Below are 21774 nucleotides of genomic sequence, written 5' to 3'. Positions count from 1 at the left end.
TGTAATAGTGTTTGCTCCATCACTGCGGAGCCTGCATCAGCTTCCCAAGTACCACATATACTACTAGCAAAGCGTTGTCTCTTTAAAGACTATGTTGGTCATTTTCAAACTTCTTTCTTAGATGGGTTTGAGGCCCCCAGTCTTAAGACTTAAGACTGAAGTCCTAAGACTTACTAAATATATTTATATACTTGGTGTTGGAGTTATCAGATAAAATACAATATCCAACTAAAATTTGAACGCAGAACAGGTAGGGCTTAACAATCTAGATTATTTGCAAAGGGACTGTTAAAAACTGTAGTTCAGTCCGATGCCTGCACCTCAGAGTGTCTTGTAGTAGGTGATTAGCTGCAGTGGACACCGGAACCATTCCCCACTCCTCCTTCCACAGAACCCACCCCCCACTCTTCCTTCCACAGAACCCATCCCCCACTCCTCCTTCCAGAAGAGCCTGTTGCTCCAGCTGAATGAAGAACCACGGGCCAACAGGTGTCAGCAGGCCAGTTCCCTCAGGAGTCTTCTGGTTGCAAAGAGCCACCTTGGTCAAAGCTGTGCCCCTCTTGGTAGCAGGCATTAATGACTGCTGTCTTGAGAATGCTTTGAAGGGCCATGATGTCCTCAGGGATTTCCCTGGATGAGCAAAAACCACTGTTGGACCTGCTTCATTACCCAAGCCAGACCCTGGCCTCCTCCTGCTTCACCTCCCGCCTCTTCCACACTGTAGATTTTATGACCACGCTTCTGTGATGGCCTAACCATGAAACTCCATCTCAGAACTGACTTTTGAAGGAATACAGCAGGCTGTGCTAACGTTTTGAAATTCAAAACCATGTTCTTAATCATTATATACTCCACAAACCATTACACTGGAGTTTGAACATAGAGATGGGTTAACAAAGGAATAAACTCTTACTTGGACCCATGATTCTCCTCAAGGGAAAACCAGACCAAACAAATTTAGGATTAAAACTTCGTTGGGTGTCCTCATTGAGACTGTGTCATAGCAATTCTCCTGAAGCATGGCTTGATTGGTATGTTGGATTTATCCACTGACATATAATTTAAAATTTCAAAATGATGTGGCCTATCCTTAGAAAGGCTTATGAGTCTCAAGGGAAAAAAACACTCTTGTTTATAAAAAGAAAACGTGTGGAAAACTTGGAAAGTTTATACAAGTCTTAGAGTAGAAGTGAGGGCTTCTTTATTTGCTTGGTATCATAACCTCAAGGAGATCCATATATCCCCCAGAGAACCACCACTGAGAGGAAGCATTTTCTCCTTGGCTGACTTAGGTCACATGCCCATATGAAGATGAAAGGGCCTTCTACACAAGCATTTTTAGCCAGACAATGTGCACCAGAGAGTGATGTTCCTCAAAGGGCAGCTGAAGTGTTGCTAATAGGATTAGGGTGGTTCAGGTACAGGCTGATGAGTCCTCCTGCCTCACACAAGTTCGTGAGGTGACGTGAGCAAAGGGCATCCTGAGACTCTTAACAACATTCCCAGGTGTTGGCTCCCTGGATGAATCAAGGCAGCATCATAGCATCTAGTACCCAGGCAAGGAAGGTAACCCATGCTCTACAGAGCACCACACAATCACCAGTGTGAAAATACTGAACTTGTCTTTGAACAATAGATTTTTAATCAGACAGACAAGCTAAAAGACAGAAAACAGAGATACTTAAATTTTAGCAACCAAACAGATGCTTAAAGTATTGATCGTTGGTTTTGATCATGGGAATTTTAATCACAAACATAACACTTGTTTTTATTGTAAGAATATAATATTTGTATCTCACAATTCTTTATGAACTAGGTGGCTGCCTGAAATAAAATTACCTACTCTAACTTGCTTACTGAATTTATTTACATCCTTACTGTTGGATCTGCCACATAAAATATACAATATTTATTAAATATTAATTCCTGATCAATAGAAAATGATATTTTAGTATAAACTCTCCCAAACAATGTAGGGGGCATGCTTAATACTAAAAACTATATGGTTGTCTATTTGGAATTCAAATTAGGTTTCCTGTTTTCTTCTCCTTCTCAGTCTGTTATTCCTGTTTTATGATACACATATTGTTGTGTTTTATAAAAGATGAGGAGAAGAAGAAATATGTTTGGTGGAAGGGGCAGTATGGTGTAGGGGAAAGGGGTGTCACTGTGGGCCCATGCTGAGGCATCCCTTGCCTCTGAGGGACCAGCCATACAGTGGTATAATATAGAATAGAGTCATGAGGAAGTTGAAAGACAAAGAGAGAGAGAGAGAGAGAGAGAGAGAGAGAGAGAGGAATAAAAGAGTAGAAGCTATCCATGAGCACGTGGAGCGAGAAGGGAGGAGAATGGGGAGAGAGGGGAAGCAGGAGCTAGAGGAAGAGAGCAAAGGGGACAAACAGCCCCTTTTATAGTGAGTCAGGCACATCTGGCTATTGCCAGGTAACTGCGGGGCGGGGTCTAGACTAAATACCAACACACATAACACTTTTTATTGTGTAGCATTCATTTTCCTTACTACTGTTAGTCAAGGGGTTCCTTCCCTTTAGAAGATTCTCTCCATTTATGAGGGCATTATAAAAGTGATCAAACTTTTGAAAGTGCTAATGTCATTCATTGTGTATCTGATTTTGCTGTGAGCATCCTGGCAGACAGTAACAGGGCAGGCAATGGGGAGAGAGAGAATACTTCCTAACTATTAACAGAAAAAAAGAGTACCCCAATGCTTCTGGAAGGTCCATTTACTCTCTGCAACTAAATTTAAAAACAAGTCTTATTTTGCACCTTTACCGAGAGACTTGCTCTAGAACATCCTCTGCAATAGTATTAGTATGTTTTCTGATTTCGTTTCTTCTTATAGCAATTACCTATTGGAGTCTGCACTGTTTAAACTGTACCATAGTGCATTCACTTCTATAAGAGATGAAAGGTTAATGTGGTACAACCATGTAGCCTTCCCAGGATTTAATTCAATGAACAAACAAACTTGGGTTCTATTGGGGATCCAGTGGAGAGGACTCCATTGATCACTTTTGTAAATGCTTCATCTCTTACTGGGTTTTGAAAGTAGCTAAATAGGGTATAATTGGGGAGGGTTGCTGTTTTGGGCTGTCCTGGAATGCTGGGATTCTATATTGGTCACTGAGGGCACATATATGTGCTTTAAAAATCAAGAGAACAAAAGCAACTATTACTGAAGACATGAAAAACGTATTTTTCTCAACTCAAAGAGTCCTGTAGTCACAAGCCCTCCCTATTAAGTATAATATGAACATAATGTCTTTTAGAACAGGACATAAATTGTTAGAAAGCGGTTTGCTTTGGGTCTTTTCAACTAATAATTGTAAGAAGCATCGGAAAGAAGGAAAATGAGACCCGGTTATTACAAAAGTTATATGAGGGAACCACAGCAAGAGGCAAGAGAGGGAAGGACCAGGAGTTGGCCTTGTAAGGCAAATCTTTGGAAGGGAATTAGAACAGATTAAGCAAGAGAAACAGCAAATAAAATCCAAGAAACATAAAAGAGTTACAGGATGTGTTAGAGTGAACACGGCTGGAAGTTCCATGTCCTTGGGACAATGTTTGCTTATGTAAGAAGCAAAAAGAATGCATTGTTTGCTACTTTTAAATATGAAATAGATTCACTCATGGTTTTGATTTAAATAAATGTGGGGATCGAGGGGAAGGCCTGTACTGCTGGAGCTATGAAATGGCTGAAGAAATGTTGACGATAGAAGGGCCCTTCACAAAAGCAGTTGCTCTTTGATTCTAACCTTCTGATAAGTCAACTCTCTAAACATACATTTTCTCTCACTAAACAAGCCTCTGCCTTCTGTTGTTTTAATTTTGAATGGATAGGTTATTTTATTAGCAGACATTATTTCTGAGAAACTCATGTAAATTGAGAAGGGAATTAGAGTAGTCATTGTGATACAATGGAGGCTCGTGTCCAGACAAACCACACTGGGCCAATATGGCCCCATGTGGAAGAATTTTATTGGGGATGAAGGAGTAAAGGGGGGAAAGAGAGACAGAAGAGAGAGAAGGGGGTAGAGGACTGGAGGGTCTGCCTTTTATATAAATGGTAATGTAACTGCTCCCTGGTGAAGGTGGGGGCTGGACCAAATGTACAATGGGAATGTATGTCCATTGCCATGGCAACACATTTAACCCATTAAAACTACTCAGTGCCTGCCATGTGGCTGGTTAGTTACCTCTCCTCCATTTCATTCAGATTTTTTTTTCTAAAGACTTATTAATTTACTTTTTATATGTGAGTGCACTGTCGCTGTCTTCAGACACACCAGAGGAGGGCACCAGATCCCATTACAGATGGTTGTGAGCCACCATGTGGATGCTGGGAATTGAACTCAAGATCTCTGAAAGAGCAGTCAGTGCTCTTAACCGATGAGCCATCTCTCCAGCCCTTGGCCATCCGATTTTTATTGGCAGGTGATGCTTCCATATGGTACACAAGAGCTTCCCCTTACATATAAGGATAAGTAAAAAGCAGCATAGCCAAAGCTCGTTGGTAGGTGTGGCTTGATGTGGGAGCTGATAATTGAAGAACAGGGATGGGCTGAGGATATGAGAACAGGGTGACTTTAAACCTAAATGTGGGGCTTGGTGGGATTTGTTATTCAATAAGACAGAACATGCTGGAAAGGGAAGATCTGGAATAAAGTCTGTTGGTCCCTATTTCTCTATGAAGACATTAAAGAACCTGTCAGGTCGTGGCTGCTGCTCCAGTCCTCGTGAAAGATGTCTGGAGAGACCTGGGAACCAAGCCGTTAAGGATCACTAATAAAGGTATAGGTTCTGCTGTCAACAGACCCATACTTGAAACGGCTCTCTCACTGAAAGTGTGCAGGTTATTGGAAAATGTTACTGATAAAGCTTATAGAATACCATGGAAGAATAAATTCAGTGAGAATGTAGCTCGGGCATTCAATGTAGGGTCTGGTACATGTTTAGCAGTAACTGCTTATATTGTTCTGTCAAGTAGAATGAACAAACTGACCTCTCACTAAATACTGTGTTTGGCTTTCTTATAGTTTGTACTGGCTGGTTTTGTGTCAACTTGACACCAGTTGGAGTTATCACAGAAAAAAAGAGCCTCAGTTGAGGAAATACCTCCATGAGATCCAGCTGTAAGGCATTTTCTCAACTAGTGATCAAGGGGGAGGGCCCCGCCCATTGTGGGTGGTGCCATCACTGGGATGGTAGACCTGGGTTCTATAAGAAAGCAGGCTGAGCAAGCCAGGGGAAGCAAGCCAGTAAGTAACATCCCTCCATGGCCTCTGCATCAGCTCCTGCTTCCTGACCTGCTTGGGTTCCAGTCTTGACTTCCTCTGGTGATGAACAGCAATGTGGAAGTGTAAGCTGAATAAACCCTTTCCTCCCCAACTTACTTCTTGGTCATGATCTTTTGTGCAGGAATAGAAACCCTGACTAAGACATAGTTGAAGCCAAATAAAAGAGCAAGATGATAGAATTATATGGTTATCAATATTTAAGATGTGAAGCCACAGAGAAGACAGTGAATTAACATTTAACTATCAAAGACAGAAAACATATTGATAGATGCAAAGAAGAAAATGTTATACTTATCAAAACCACATAACTGAAGTTTCAAACACTCTTAATGATCTAATAGTCATCATCGATGCTCTTAGTTAATGGAATATTAATGGCGGAAATGGGACTTCATTGCTTAAAGAAAAAAGGGAAAATGGGCAAGGGGCAGATTAGTCTTTAGAAATTGGCTATGCATAGGAAAATATTGGTTAATAACTAATCAAGATAGTTCATTTAATTATCCAAATTTTTTAATTATTTTAAAGAAAGCAATTTTGTTTAATGTAATAGGTATTTGAACCATGTTTATATAATGCATTTATCAGAAATAACCAATTTTCTTTTTAATGACAGAAAGTAAAGGAGAAATATCTGGATCTTTGGATGGAGCAAGATCCAGAGAAACCTGGAGTATGGCAAAACAGAAGGTTTCAAGAAACACAATGTATGTCCCAGTGAGCGTGGAGAAGGCAGACCAGCTGGGTGCTTAAGTATCTTTTATTCACTTGAAGAATTACATGGGATCTCAAAGAATTATGGAGTTCTATATAAGCATGATATAGAAGACAAAGTATGCCTTAGAACTAGCTAAATTAGGGTTCTCTAGAGGAACAAAACTTAACGAATTATATATATAAACTCTAGATAATATACGATATTATATTTTATATTACATTTATATTGTAATATATTTTGTAATATATACTATATAATGTATACTATGTAATATATAATTAATATCTAATGTATAATACATAAAACATATAACATGAAACATAAAACATAACATATAATATATAATATATATATGAGGGGGAGGGAAAGAGGGATGGGTGTATTAGAATGGCTTACAGGCTGTGGTTTAGCTAGTCCAACAATGGCAGTCTATGAGCAGAAAGTCTAAGAATACAAAAGTTGTTCAGTCCGTAAGAGCTGGGTGTAGACACTGGAATCCTGAGGAAGTCAGCTCTAATGTCAGTGAAAGGAAATAGACTTCTTTCTTTCTTTTATTTTTTTACATTTTTTTGAACAACTTTATTTTAAAAAACAATAAATAAAAAAATTTTAAGCATTTTTGCATAAAAGTATACGAATACATTTTTGTCAGTGCTTGGCTTTTTTTTTTTTTTGCCCCCAAAGGTTTGATAGTGTGACTTCCTCCTTTCATGTCCTTCATGTAACTGCTACCAGAAGGTGTGACCCACATTTCCAACCTCAGAAGAGCTGCATTAAAAGTGAGTCTTCCCACTTTAAAATAAATGGACTCAAAGGAGGTCCTCCTACTTCAACTGACTTAGTTAAGAAAATGTCCCTCAAGGGTGTGCCCAGCCACTTGAGTATTAGTTAATTCCAGATGCAGTCAAGTTGACAATCATGAAGTTCGCTACCACATAACTGTAAGTCAGCCCACCACTGGGCGGGGAGGGACAGAAATGGTGATACATGTAGTATATGCATATATGCAGATATATTTCAGAGACCATAAAAAAATACAGCTGAAAACCATGGAAAGTGACCCAAGCTAAGTAGAGCAAAGGGGGATTTACTGTAAGACTCATTGCCGTGGTAGGAAGCATAGCGGCATGCAGGCTGACATGGGACTGGAAATAGACCTGGTGGTTCTACAGCTTACACGCAGCAAGGAGTCTGGGTACCATACTGGACATAGCTTGCGTATAGGAGAACTCAAAAGCCCATCCTCCAACAGGGCCACACCTCCTAATGATGCCCACTCTCATGAGTGTATGAGGGCTGTTCCTATCCAAGCTACCACAGAATAATATTCTTCTTGTATCTGTCAAACATTATGACGTGCATCTGTATCCATCCCGTCATTACATAAGAATTGGGTCAACATGTCAAGTCAGTTCTGGTGCCTGGCTAGCTGTTCTTGCCATCCTAACAGAGCGCAGAAATGCAAAATCATCTCAATATAGGAGTAACTCCTTAGAAAATGGTTGATATTCAACACGTGTCTTCCTCACTGTCTTAGAAGAAGAATGAGATATGAAAAAGTGAGCGTAGCTTAACCATAATAAAATTCTTTGTGGCATTTCCTTAGGTGTGTGTCTGTGTAGGGGTTCATGTCTACCAAGGCCTACAACCAGAGGTCAAAGGTCAGCCTGCAGGCTCTGATTCTTTCCATCTGACAGGCAGGTCCCGGTGCTGGAACCCAGGTTGCCCGGCTTAGTGGGAAGTGCCTTTATTCACCAAGCCCTCTTGCTGGCCCATAATTTAATTTTTTAAACTGTTTGTGAAACATGACCTTGGTAATGATCCTTTTACTTGTGTGTGATAGAAAAGCCCCTAGGAAAGACTAAAACAAAGGAGAGAACATTTATGTAAGCTGTGTAGTATTTACATAGTCTTTCTCATAATCAGCAGGAAAACGTGAAGGCCTCTGAAGACCCAGAGCCTGGAACTGTACAGCTTTAGGGACCGCAGGCTGCTCTTCCTAAACTCTCCATTCCTCGCTGTTCCTTTCTATAAATGTATTCCATTTGCTTTATGGATTAACACTCCTTTATCATTTGCTCTTGTGTACAGAAGATAGAGCATATTACCCAAGTTTCCATATCGTAACCTGCTGCAATTAGTGCCTGGCAACATAACATAGACAGCGTGTGATTCCCAGATCTAGGGAGACAAATTGGATTAGCCTAAGTCGGGGTGTGTGTACAGCCTCCTTCAGTGTTCTGTGGCTTGAGGGTGAAGCCACACAGTATAATGGTGGTTACTACTAAGTTTCTACTCCAGGAAATCCACAAGGAACATCACATATGAAGTCTCGTTATCGACAGATGATCTCAAAAGTTAGCTAAACAGAAACCCTTAGGGACCATAAGGAAATGGATCAGCAGATAGGACACTTGCTACTCTCTCTGAATGACACGTGGGTCCTTGGAACTCAGAAGCCCAAACTGTACCCTTCCACGGTTGTTCTTAGCAATTATTGTCACCCCTGACCTTGACGACTCCTCCGGTTGAAGCAGTTTCTCCCCTCGCTCTGCTCTGATGTGACCTGGAGAAGGCTGACCCTACACAGCACATTTCCCAGCTTGTAAGTCAGGCACATTCAGTCGGGTTAAGCCCAGGAGAGGCTCTAGCAGAACACTGGAGGAGCAGAGAAAGAAGTGGGAAACCCTCTGTCTTCTCGCCTGAAACGCAGGTACTTCTGCACAGGTGTACTATACAGACCGGTAAGTTTCTACCTTCTACCCAGTCACTATGAGTCTTCCTCAGCTTCAGCAATGCAGTAGCGTTCTCCGGATGCTGATCTCTGCTTTCCACACGGTCTTAACTCGGCCTCATTCCTATCACCTTGAAAATAAAGTTCTGGATTAAATGAATTCTTTTCCACTACATAAGATAGTTTGTGATTTTCCAATTTGCAACCCGATCACTCCCACTACAAATGACTTTCCTTCTCTTTTCTCATGTCCAAGTTTCTCTGAGGTTGTAAGTGGAATTTTTAAGACAAAAGCTTGGGCTCCAGAAGAACCACCAAAATTAGGCTAGGCTACTTGTCCCCAGTATGATGATACAATGCAGAAAAAGGAGATTTACTCAATGCAACCACTTTGGGAAGAGGAAAAATTCCAAGTCTATTTTTGAGGTACTTTAAGAATTTTGTGGAAGGAATACATGATTGAGCAGTCCAGGCCAAGGTGTGTTCTGGGTGATCTTGTGGAAATTCTGGTTCTACATGTGGTTCACCAGTCCTTACCAGTATCAGGCCCAGAGGGCATCAATCTGGTTCCATCAAGATGGCCCCACAGTAGAGCCTCACCTTTGTGAGTGATTATCTCATTTAAAAGGTGGTCTGTTCTTGAGTTGTGTTTGGATCCCAAGGAGACTCAAAAGGCAAGCTTACAGAGAGAGCAGCATAGCTCTGTGTTTGCAGCCTAAGTTAAAGGAAATAGAGTTTTTACTTGGCTTTAGTTTTGCTGTGAACCCACAGAAGGAGCCAATGCTCTTTTGGCAAACTCAGCTTCTTTCAAACCCTCCAGTGTTCAAGAGCTAGGGCTGAAAGCAAGAATGTAAACCTAAATGGGACGGAAGCTTTCTGAACTCCGTAACAGACCATGTTCTACTCATCACTGGTAGCAAGCGACATCAGGTTCCAGTCATCATTGGTCTGAGAAAACTCATGCTTTGGTTTAGTGAAAGGACAATGTCTATGCAGGTCTTCTTTTCCATTAAGCACATGTGTAAACTGCCATCCTTGCAGGCTGAGCCTCGGTTTACTGAGCCCCTTCTTAGCACCTCAGACCCCTGCATGTCACTTTGCTACTCAATATGTTTATGGGAATTAGTAAAATTTACCCACTCCTGCCAGGGTTATTACCAGAGTCCACACTTTGGCTGGCATAGTTGAGCATATATTCTGTTCCTATAAATTTTTAAAACTATTATTTTAGATGCAAATGAAAAACAGATTTAGAAACGAACCTCTTTAAAGAAACCACAGTGCTGACTTGATCAACTTGCCTAGATTGTAACCTATTTGCCAAAGCTCTGAGCATTTCCTGCTTACAGCACAGCTGTTGGCCTTCTTGGCTAATGGGAGCCAGCACCCAAGCCATTCCTCCCCCATACTGACCTTCTTGTCACAAGATAATTCTTCTACTGTGTGATTCTTGCCAGAGCTATAAGAATTTATCCACAACCACATTGCCATTTGTGTTGGTTTTCTCTTCACTATCCACCCTCTTTAATTTCCTTCCTTATATTGTCTGAAGAATATTTGCTCAATACCCACATGTGCAGCCTGTGGGTTGCAAGCTCTTTGGCCAAACAGCCCTTTCACGGGGTCACCAAAGACCATCAGAAAACACAGGTGTTTACATCAAGATCTCATAACAGTAGTAAAATTGCAGTTAGGATGTAGTAACAAAAATAATTTTATGGTGGGAGTCACCACAACATGAGGGCTCAGCATTAGAGAGGTTGAGGACTGATCCAAGGAATCTGATCTAAGTGTTAAATTTGGTTCCTTTTGAAATTCTAGCAAAGAACAAGAAAGAAAATATCAATCCATCAGTTATCCTTGGCAATCTAGGTTTAAGATCTAAAGGTCTAATCCTAATACTGTAAGTTGGTGACTAATGACAGAAAGCAAATAGCAGATAAAATAGGAAAAAAAATAGTTTTCTTTTCTTTCTTTTTGGAAATTAGTTTTCAAACTTGTTCTGTTCTCTGTTGGGCCTTAGGTTCAAGGTATTTGTGTGTTCAGAGTGCAGAGGTAACGGTGAGACATCTTTGATGTGGGAGAGTCTGAGATTTTAGTTATAGCAGGTGCCGTTACCATTTCATAGCAGCTTTAGTCCTACAGCAATCTCCTGAGAGACGTTTATCTCCATGGTACTAATGAGCAAAGTCAAGTATAATGAAGTTTTAGTAATGTGACCACTACAAAGCCAATTTCAAACCAGATCTGATTATACTGTCCATATTTCTCTCTCTCTCTCTCTCTCTCTCTCTCTTTCTTTCTCTCTCTCTCTCTCCCCACCCCCCATGGTGCTGTTTTTTAAAGAAAAATTTAAACATGTAATCAACAGCTTTTTTATATATAACAGACCAAATATATCTACATATTCCTACCCACTATTCTGTCTTTTCCATTTTTAGGCACAGGTAAATGAGGACTTTGGAGTGCATAATTGCTAAGGTTCCTGCCTACTATAATGCATTGTTTCTAAATAAAGATATTGAGTCAAGTGAGTCCTGAACAAGAATAAGGAAACTACTCCAACAGGGTCACCGACTCTGGCTAAATCATGTTACTGCTGAACCTGCCTTAGTTCCAGGAATGGATCAAGTTACCAGCCCCAATCCAGCTTCCCTTGAATCCATGGATAAAACACACACACACACACACACACACACACACACACACAGAGAGAGAGAGAGAGAGAGAGAGAGAGAGAGAGAGAGAGAGAGAGAGAGTGTTGTTCCTTCTACTTGCCTTTGGACACAATAGCTGGGCACTACTACCTCCTGCCTAGAAAAGCGTGCCCTTAACCATATTCTTCTCTTTGCTCCTTTCACCTGCTCTAAACCTTAGAGGCTCCTGACCACCTGCCTGTAGGAGCGGCCTGTGTTGCTGTTCCTCCCAAGACCTCACATGGCTGCTTGGTTCTCTCTCCAAAGCAGCATGGGAAGCCCTCCTCCTCTCTTCCCTTGCATCTGTCTGCTTTTTCTCCAGCGACCCAAAAGTCCTGCGGATTCTTTCTGCCCAGCAATTGGCCCATGGCGTCTTTACTGACAGATCAAGAACCAATTGAGGAACAGGACCTTGGCATCAGAACCACCCCTTCCTACGTTTATATGTTAAAACAACCAGAAAAAATAATGAATAATATTAAATTATAGCCACAATCAATTGGCGCTTCTTCATTAATCAGTAATCACATGTAAGAAGGGGTGCAGGATGGCATCATGGGGACACAGTGGGGTGTTGTGTTTGCTATTCGAGCTAACTTCTCTCTCTGCAAAGGAGATCTCTTCCCAAGCCAGTCAGCATCTGCAGTTCCTTCTGTTCCCAATTAAATTAACTAGCTGTTTAGTCCCCTTTGAATATCCTTCCTTTCCCTTGGGAACCTCTGGCTGAGGAAACTGGAGATCCGTAATGTTGAGATGTAAATCTCCAACTCTCTTGCAGTTGGGGCACAGGTCTGCACAAAACCTAACACTGGATATACTTGCCACACTTGATCAAGAGTTTCATGAAATCGTAGTCACTGAATACCTGTTCATCCCTGCTCTGAAGTAATTAAATGGGGGGCATTCAAATTTAGTTGACTGTAATTTTTACTACGCCATGAAACAGTAGAGACAGGCTTAAAGTATAAGTTATGTATTAAGTTTGTACTGACAAAAAAAGTATTTGTAATTGCAAGTGTTACAGCTCCGAGGGGAAAGGTAGCCTGGCAGCAGCTGAGGAATTCCACAAAGTCACGTGGCACAACAAACCTCATACAAGAGATTTACTGAGAAAAGCACAGGAGAACGTCTGCCTCTGCTCACAAGAGAAGCAGCAGAATTGGAAGGGAGGAAGACTTTATGTAGGGTCTCCAGCAGGCATAACTTTCCAAGGTAGCTGGGATTGGTGGGATTCTGTACCCTGACTTTAAGCTTTTCACTCTGCAGGATAGAGTTTGGGTGTTTTGTTTTGTAGGTGAAACCTGGCATTGGCAGTTGGAGGTTCTCAGGGGTGGGGCCTGGCCACTTGCCTGTCTCAAAGGGCTTACAGTAAAAATAAAAAAATATTATTTATATTCTCCCATGCATTGTTTTTATCAGGTATGTTTCAAAATGCTGGCTATTTTCTAAAGGCAAAATGCTGGTGTTGATTTTAGCAATAGAATCTTGGAGAGAAAATAATCCAAATGGTCACTAATTCATTCATTCATTTCAAAATTATTAAATGGAATCATATAGTGAGTGTCTCAAAATTTTATTAAGACTAGTTAGTAGTTATTAAGGACCAGTTACTCTCTGAACTTAGAACAATGAATTCCTGTTCACTTTAGCAGCTGTTTTGTTAATAAAGACGATATTCAGCCTGTAGATTCTACCCTACCTCAGTCTTAAACCAGACATGAATCTCAGTTATTCATCATGAAGACCCACCTCACAAAAGTAACGTGATCCAGACATGGCAAGTGTATAGCTATATGTTTTACATGCATTGGGATGGGTGGTATATTCAAGTCCCTAAAGTATGCTCTTCCAAGATACCATCAAAGAGCTTCAGGAACCTTGCTGTTCATGGATTAGTGAGTCTTTTGTGAGAGTTACTAATTCAGACACCGTCTGTGCTTATGAATGTGAATATCTAGCAGGTTCTTAGGTGATGCTTATGATTCTAGGACTGTCTTATTCCAAAGTTGCTCATCTCTCTTCCCCCAGGCTGTTTCCTGTCTCCATTTTGTTTAATTTATTCATTTTCCATACCTTTGGGATTCATATTTCCAACTTCTAATATTAGTGGTGTATTTTTTACCTGCAAAACAACAGGATGAATCAGGAAATCTGAAGTTTGACTACCAAACATCCCAGACAGAAAAAAAAAAAAAAAAAAAAAAAAAAAAAAAAAAAAAAACCCAAAAACAAAACCTGTTTTAGTTCTTTATGACATGGGTTTTAGATAAAAAACCTCTGTGGTGCCTAATAAAATGAGAGGAAAAGATGTCATTATGGGCATATGATTGAATTTTAGAATTCCATGGCAATGCTAAATACTTTAGTGGGTAAAGGTCACATACAAATATGCTCAATACATTTCTGTCACAGTAACAAAATAAAAGGGTTATTTTGGTAAATGGTTTGGGAGTTGCTGCCCAGTTGCTATGGACCTGAACAGTACAGTACCCTGAAGCAGGACCGTATTACAAGCAATGCTGCCCATGTTCTGGTGGCAGGAGAAAATGGAAAATCCCCTGTCAGAATCTTTCTAATGTGATGCAAGGAAGAAAAACAATCCGGATATCCTAAGACCCAAGAAACGGCATCTGTCACAGGAAGGAGGTGAAGGAACCCCAGGCTATAGGGAAAAATACAAACAGCAGCCACGCAACCACAGTTGCGATTAGAATGGGATGCTGGGGAACAGGTGGAGTCTAGATATTATTGTTGAGAAGTTATTTGGAAATGGATTTTCACAGTCTTTTAAAAAATAGAAATTAAAAAAAAGAAGATGTGATGGTATGATTGGGGGAACAGCAGAACTTATTAGAATATAATCACTTCAAGGCTTGACGTTTTTACAAAATAATGTTATTCTCCATGTGGATGCTTATAAACGAATATAGTCTAGCAAGACTCTAGCAGGAGAAAATAAATGGTGAAATTGTCTGGAAGGTAAACCCTCATCCTTTTATAATACTAAGTCCACAGATAATTCATTACAGTGATTAATCAGTGCACCTCGTGCTGAAGCACTCTGAAGAAACACATCTATAAACAGCAGCTACATCACAAAGCTCAAAGCAGATGTCCCTGAGGACCACAGCTGGGAACTAGGAAGGAAGCACAGGTTTCCTTTTGGGCTTTGTAGAAATATGTAAAATCTCAACTTAATGGCATTTGCTTTTTATGAAAGTAAGAAGTTGACTTTTTCAATGGCCTTTGGTGTTATTTATCCCCTCCCATATCATAATAGTTCTTCCTCTACCCTCCCTCGGGTCCCCTTCCCCAACATAACACTTTCTGTTCACTATTCCCTTTTAACCCTTTATGCAGGAGTCTTCCATCTTCTCTCTGAATCCGTTCTCTGCGGAGGTCTTTCATGACCTCTATTGGTAATTCATAGGAAACACACAGTATCTGTGCTGAAGACTCAAAATAACTATCCAGAGAGGAGAGAAAACTCAATATATGGCTTTCTGTGTCTGGGCTACTGGGAATGATTGTTTTCAGCTTCATCTATTTGCCTGCTTATTTAGTAACTTCATTTTTTCACTCCACTGATTTTATTCATCCGGAGAATTCTTTTTTTTTTAACTAGATTCTCTCTGTATTTACATTTGAAATGTTATCTCCTTCCCCCACCCCACTTCCATCCCCCCACTTGTCCCTACAAAGGTTTCACTTGCTCCCAATCGCCCTCTCCACCTCAGTGCCCTGGCATTCCCCTACACTGAGAAAACATGCCCTCCCTGGACCAACGGCCTCTTCTCACATTGATGCCAGACAATGCTATCCTCTGCTACGTATGCAACTGCAGCCATAGGTCTCTCAATGCATGCTCAGTGGTTGGTGTTTTAGTCCATGGGAGCTGTGGACAGTTTGGTTGTTGATAATGTTGTTCTTCCCATGAGATTGCAAACCCTTTCAGCTCCTTCAGTCCTTTCTTTAGCTCCTTCATTGGAGTTCCCGTGTTCATCTGCTGGTCAGCTGCAAGCATTCTCATCTGTATCCATATGACTCTGGCAGAGCCTCTGTGGGGGCATCCATATCAGGCTCCTGCCAGTAAGCACTTCTCGGCATCACCCACAGTGCGTGGGTTTAGTGGCTGCATATGGGGTGGATCCCCAGGTGAGGCAGCTTCTGTAGATCTCTCCCTGTAGCTTCATTTTTTTAATAGCTGAATCACGTCTCACTGTGTAAAGGTAAATGTTTTCCTTAACCATTCATCAGTTGATAGGCATCTCGGATCTTTCCGTTTCCTGGTTACTGTGAATAGAGAAGCGATGAACAGGAATGAGCAGGTATCGCCGCTGCCCAGGAGTGGTTATGGCTGGACCATGGTGTGCATTTAATGTCAACGTTTCAAGGAACCCCCACACTGATTCCCATAGCGTCTGTACACGTTTATACCCCCACCTGGAGTGCGTGCGCGCCCTTCCCTACATCCATGCCAGTATTTCATGTTTTGTTTTGTTTTCATTCGTCATTCTGACCAGGATGAGATGAAATCTCAAAGTAGTTTTTAAAAGAGTTTTTCAGTCACTGCTCCTTCATCTTTTGAGAACATTTGAGTTCTGTGCCTCGTTTTTTAAAATGGGTTTTTACATTTATTTACTTTACTTGTTTGTAGATTTTAGATACTAATCTCTGTCAGATGTATAGTGGATAAAACATCTTCCCTTTCTGTATGCTGTCTCTTTATTTGAATGATGGCATAAAGAAAGTTTTTAGTTTCATGAGGTCATTTACTAATTGTTGGTTTTGATGTCTAGGATAGCAGGTTCCTATTTACAACTTACTTCCCTGTGCCAGTGAGTTCAGATGTATTTTCTGCTTTTGTCCTTTAGAGTCAGATATAAAAATCTTATGTCAAGGTCTTTGGTCTGCTGGGGTCGTTTTGTGCAGAGAGGTGCAGATCAAGTTTCATTTCTCTACATGTTCTCGTCAAGTTTGACCAGCACGATTTGTTGAAGATGCTATCCTTTCTCCAATGTGTATTGCTGGCTTCTTTGTCAGAAATGAGGTGACTTGCAGGAGTGTGGATGTCAGTTTTCAATTCTCTTCCATTCATTGGTGAATCTGTTTCAATGACAGCACTGTGCTGTTAGCATTACTCAAAATCCTTGAGGGTGTGTGGTGGTTTGAATATGCTTGGCCCGTGCTGTGCACTACTAGGTATGGCCTTGTTGGAGGAAGTGTGTCACTTTGGGGCTGGCCCTGGACACCCTCCTCCCAACTGTCTGTGAGACAATCTTCTCCTGGCTGTCTTCAGATCACGATGCAGAACTCTCAGCTCCTTCTCTAGTACCATGCCTGCCAGGCTCCCACCTTGATGATAATGGACTGAACCTCTCAACCTGTAAGGCAGCCCCAATCAAATGCTGTCCTTTCTAAGAGTTGCCTTGGTCATGGTGTCACTTTATAGCATTGAAACCCAAAGATAAAGTGGTACCTCTAACCGTTGCACTGTTGTTCAGAGTTGCCTTGGCTAACTCAAGTCTTCTGTATTTTCATGTGAAACTTATGATTGCATCTTCAATTGTTTGTAAAGTACTGTATGGGAATTTTGTTGGGGACAGTGTTGAATCTGTAGATTGCTTTTGGTAGAATGGCTGTATATATTCATAATATATACTCTGCCAGCACATGAGAATGAGCGCTCTTTTCATTTCCTGGTATCTTCAGTATCTGCCTCAATTTATCTTTCAGAGTCTTAAAATTTTTGCTGTACAGATCATCTTTCACTGCCTTTGTTAGATTTATTCCAAGATATTTTGAGGCAGTTGTGAATGGTATTGTCTAAGATAGTATGCTGTTGCTGTGAAGAGATTCCATGACTAAGGTGACTGTTAAAAGAAAGCATTTTGTTGGGGCTTGTTTACAGTTTCACGACTTCGTCCATTATCATCATGGCAGGGAGCACGGAGGCATGCAGGTAGACATGTTGCTGGAGAAGTAGCTGAGAGTTCTACAGCCAGACCTATAGGCAGCAGGAAGAGGCAGCACTGGGCCTTTCCCCAGTGACACACTTTCTCCATAAGAACCATACCTACTGGAACAAAGCCACGCCTCCTAGTTCTTCTCAAGTAGTGCCACTCCCCGATGACTAGTTATCCAAATGTATGAGCATATGGCAGCCATTCTTATTCAAATATCCATACCCTATAACAGCAATAATGCCCCTTCTAGACACCAGATGTTAACAAAAGTGCCAAGAAACCAGTTATATCTTTTGAAGTTGTCGGCCATTGTGACCCTATAAACACCCAAACATTACGGGCTATTGACATTGTCCCTTGTTGCTCTCTAGAACTGGGAGCCTTCTGCTGAAGACACCATATATCTGAGTCATAAAACACGGAGGGATCAAGTTGGAACTGACCTCATTCATCACTACTGGTTAGCTTTCATAGTTCTATGCATGCTACTGTAGGAGAAAAATAATTATCAATACGACCCAGGCCTTCCCATTGGATAGTGTAATAATGGCACCAAGTCATGAGAGTAACCACACCCTTTGTGGCTGGACTTAAAGCCAACGTCATGAAATGAATCCCATACCTGACAGCTACACTGGACCCAGAACCTATTGCTACTACACAAGACACAGGCATTAGGAGTCAATCTCCCATTATTATTTTGCTAAGTAGATACAGTATTGGACAATCCCTAGTGGCTTACCTTTACATGTAGATACTTTCTCTCTCAACCCTCATTGGAGAAGCTTCTGTTTACAGTAGATGATGCTTAACACGGAGACCTATGACTTGTTCAAAGTGCCAGAGATAAAAGACTACAGAGCAGTTGTCCCTCATCCATCACCTCCCCCAGCATAGAAGGGATGGGAAGAGTGTAAGAGTCAAGATAGTAGATGACAAGCCAACTGCATGCTTGGGCAGCGGGACATCTGCACACATGCATTTACAGCAGTTGATCCAGCATGCATAGAGTCTATGTAAGCTTAGGCCATTCGGAATCCCATGGGGATGAGAGTGTTAGGCATAAAATCCTATCCCTAACCACTGAGTTACTGGCAACTGTTAGCTGCTTACATTTTAAGAATGTAGTCCCTGGCAAGTTGACTGTGCATGTGTGGAAAGCCACACACCCAAGATATCAGAGCAAAACTTGGTATTTAAAATGAATGACTTTTGAAAGGAGGCAGAGTTGGGTGGGTATGAAAGGGGAGGTAGAGGTAGATATGGAAAAAGAGTTGGGGGAGGGGTGCATATCAATCAAAATACATTGTATGAAAGTCTCAAGTAATGAAAAATTTAAAAATACAAGGCAATTTTAAGTTATATGTAGATGAGACCATCTCCTTTACCATAGAGCTGCCTATCAGTGAAGCTGCGTAGACATATGGCATCTTCATGTTAGCAAGAACCCGTTTGCTAGCTCACCTATAACCGGATGTGGAGTACCTTAGTGAAGAGCTAATGTCTCTGCTCTCTCATTTGGAATGACTGAAGTAATAGCTACTGACTATCCAGTGAGGCTAAAGACCAGCGGCCGGAACAGATAAGCAGCATCCTGAGAGCCGCAGCACGCCTAGTACCTCAAGCCGACATTGTCAGGTATGGGGACTGGACCAGAGGGCTGCTCACTGGCACGGAGTAAGAATTCAACTTCCCATTGACATCAACGAGGAATGTGAATGAGCTGCGGATACCTATCAATTCCTTACAAACAACCCACAAAATGACTGGAGCAGGAGAAAAAGGTTGTCAGCTTTATTTCATATATTATATATATAACAAATAAAACACTCCACATTTAACTAGAAAAACAATATGTACTAGAACGAATTCTCTTGAGTTTCCCCATTTATACAGTGCTTATGGAGAAACATGCAGATCTTTTCCAATGTGGATATTTTGCACGCATGACATTCAGAGGCTGCAGGGATGGAGGCAGTATTCATCTTTTCTGTAGCATCCACATCTGCTGCTGCTTTGTCTCTATAAATCAGTTCTCCCACAGCTGGGTAACATGTCAGTACGGCTGAATGCCAGGGAACCCTATGTGCTGCCATTACCAAGTCTCCCTTAGAGAAGGGGTCACTATATGTTAATTTATTAACCAGGGTGGTGGTGTGTTTCAGAGGACTTGTACATTCACAATGACAACCGAAAAGAAGACAAACGGATAACCAAAGGAAAGATGAAAAATGGCAGAGTGTGGTCATGGTAGGATGGGCAACATCTGAAAACATCCCCACTTCCATAAATACAAGGTTTTCTGTCAAAACAAAGGGCTCACCTTAAAGGATCATAGCAAAGAAAGCCATAGGAAATAAAGGTCCAGGGCAGAGTTTAGTGTAGGGAAGGGAAAACACATGAAAAGAGAAATGCAAGAGTTACTTTTGTACTTGTTCTATTTCTAGACACTTTAATATAGCAGCTATACTTTATAGGAAGATAAACACCCCTGCTCCTTAGCCTAACTAACTTCCAAACATCCAGTTGAAGGAGAATCGAATGCTATTTCCTGGACCAAATCCAATCACTCAAACTGGGCATGAAGAATGTGAGAAAAGAAAGTGACTTGCCAAAGAAAACAGTGAGCACTGCCTTGTGCTCTGCTGGACAAGTTATGCTATCAGGAATAAATGTCAGAGGACTGGCTAGGCTTCGTGAAACAAATATTGCTAAAGCTTCCTGGTACCCGGATGAATGGAGAAAGCAGTATCCTTTGTGTACAGTGAGGAGGGACTTCCTCGGTGCTTTGTTAGATTGTCCAAATGTGTAAGGAAGTCTTATTTCCAAGGAAATAATGCTTAAATTTTCTTGCTTTATGACTATCAATGTCTTGAGGAAAGTCCTGAAGTGGGGAGAGAGGAAGAAATAAGAACTTAAGTTGGAATTTTGTGGACAAAGTACTACAGTTAAAATTTTGTTTTAGGGGTTGGAGAGATGGCTCAGTGGTTAAAAGGACCAAGTGTTCTTCCAGAGGTCCTGAGTTCAATTCCCAGGAACCACCATGGTGGCTCACAACCATCTGTAATGGGATCTGATGTCATCTTCTGGTGTGCCTGAAGACAGCTACAGTGTACTCATATGCATAAAGTAAATATTAAAATATAAATTTAAAATAATTGTGGAAGACATAAAGTAAATCGAGACTGAGAAAAAAAAGCATATGGTGATGACAATTTTTGACCTTCAAGTCTAAAGAAGCCAAAAAACACAGAACGAAAGCCGTACTGAGGGAAGACCTATAGATTTCCAGAGAAGGAAAAAAGCACAGTCCAGAGCAGGACGGGCTGGGAACATGTGAAATGACTGGAACCCCACAGGGCCTCTCCAACAGGATCTGAAACACACACCAGCCCACAGCTTTTGCTTTTCGCAACTTTCTCTCACGTCTGTTTTCAAAGCAGTCCGTGGTCTCTGAGAGCTGGCATTCTTAGTTTGAAAAAAAAAAATGTTCATTCTAATTTTGTGTACATTTTAAAATGAAAATAGAATTACATCACTTTCTCCTTCCCTCCCTCCAGCCCCACCCAGGTATCCTCCTCCAGCCCCTGCTATGCCAGCTCCCTATTCACATTCTCATAATTGCTTTGTTTGGTTCGTGTGTGTGTGTGTGTGTGTGTGTGTGTGTGTGTGTGTGTGTGTAGAAGACAGAATCCAGGACCTTACACACTTTATGCAAGTATTCTCTGGTTTAGGTCCTAGCTAGCTTCTTGGATTTTACTGATTAACAGGCCTGTCTAGAACTGTAATAGCAGTTTGGGTATTTTAGCATAATGGACTAAAACAATCTGTTTGGCAAAATCTGCAGCCTGATCACTAAAAAAGAAAAGATGTTCCAAACTCACTGACATAGATTTGAGAGTTGTGTAAGGCTGTGAATTAAAAGTTTTGAAAAATCAGGCTTCTATAAAATGAATGTAAAAATACATTAATACTCTAGACAAAGAAATATATAACAGACCATAAGCAAAGATGGTAAAATTCGGAAGACAGGACTTGGGTACTCACTGTGTATCAAGTACAGTAGTACATAGTTTTCTCTCTACATTTTTAAAGTAGGTCTGTCCCAACTTCTACAATACTACCTCCATGAAACAGTGATTTCATTTTACAGATGAGAAACCCAAGACAGAGAAGCAATTCCTGCACGCTTTTTAAACAGTCTAGCTGGAACTAACCTTGAACCAACCACAGCCTTTGTTTTTGGATAAGAAAGTTTATATATTTGAAAGTCAGGGCTGAATAATTTCTCAAGAACTTGTGATGATCTCGGCTGTCACTGGACTTTCCGTTAATAAGAGGTACA

The sequence above is a fragment of the Micromys minutus genome (assembly GCF_963924665.1).
Source record: "Micromys minutus genome assembly, chromosome: 23".
Taxonomy (NCBI): domain Eukaryota; kingdom Metazoa; phylum Chordata; class Mammalia; order Rodentia; family Muridae; genus Micromys; species Micromys minutus.
Note: the sequence above shows the minus strand (reverse complement) of the source record.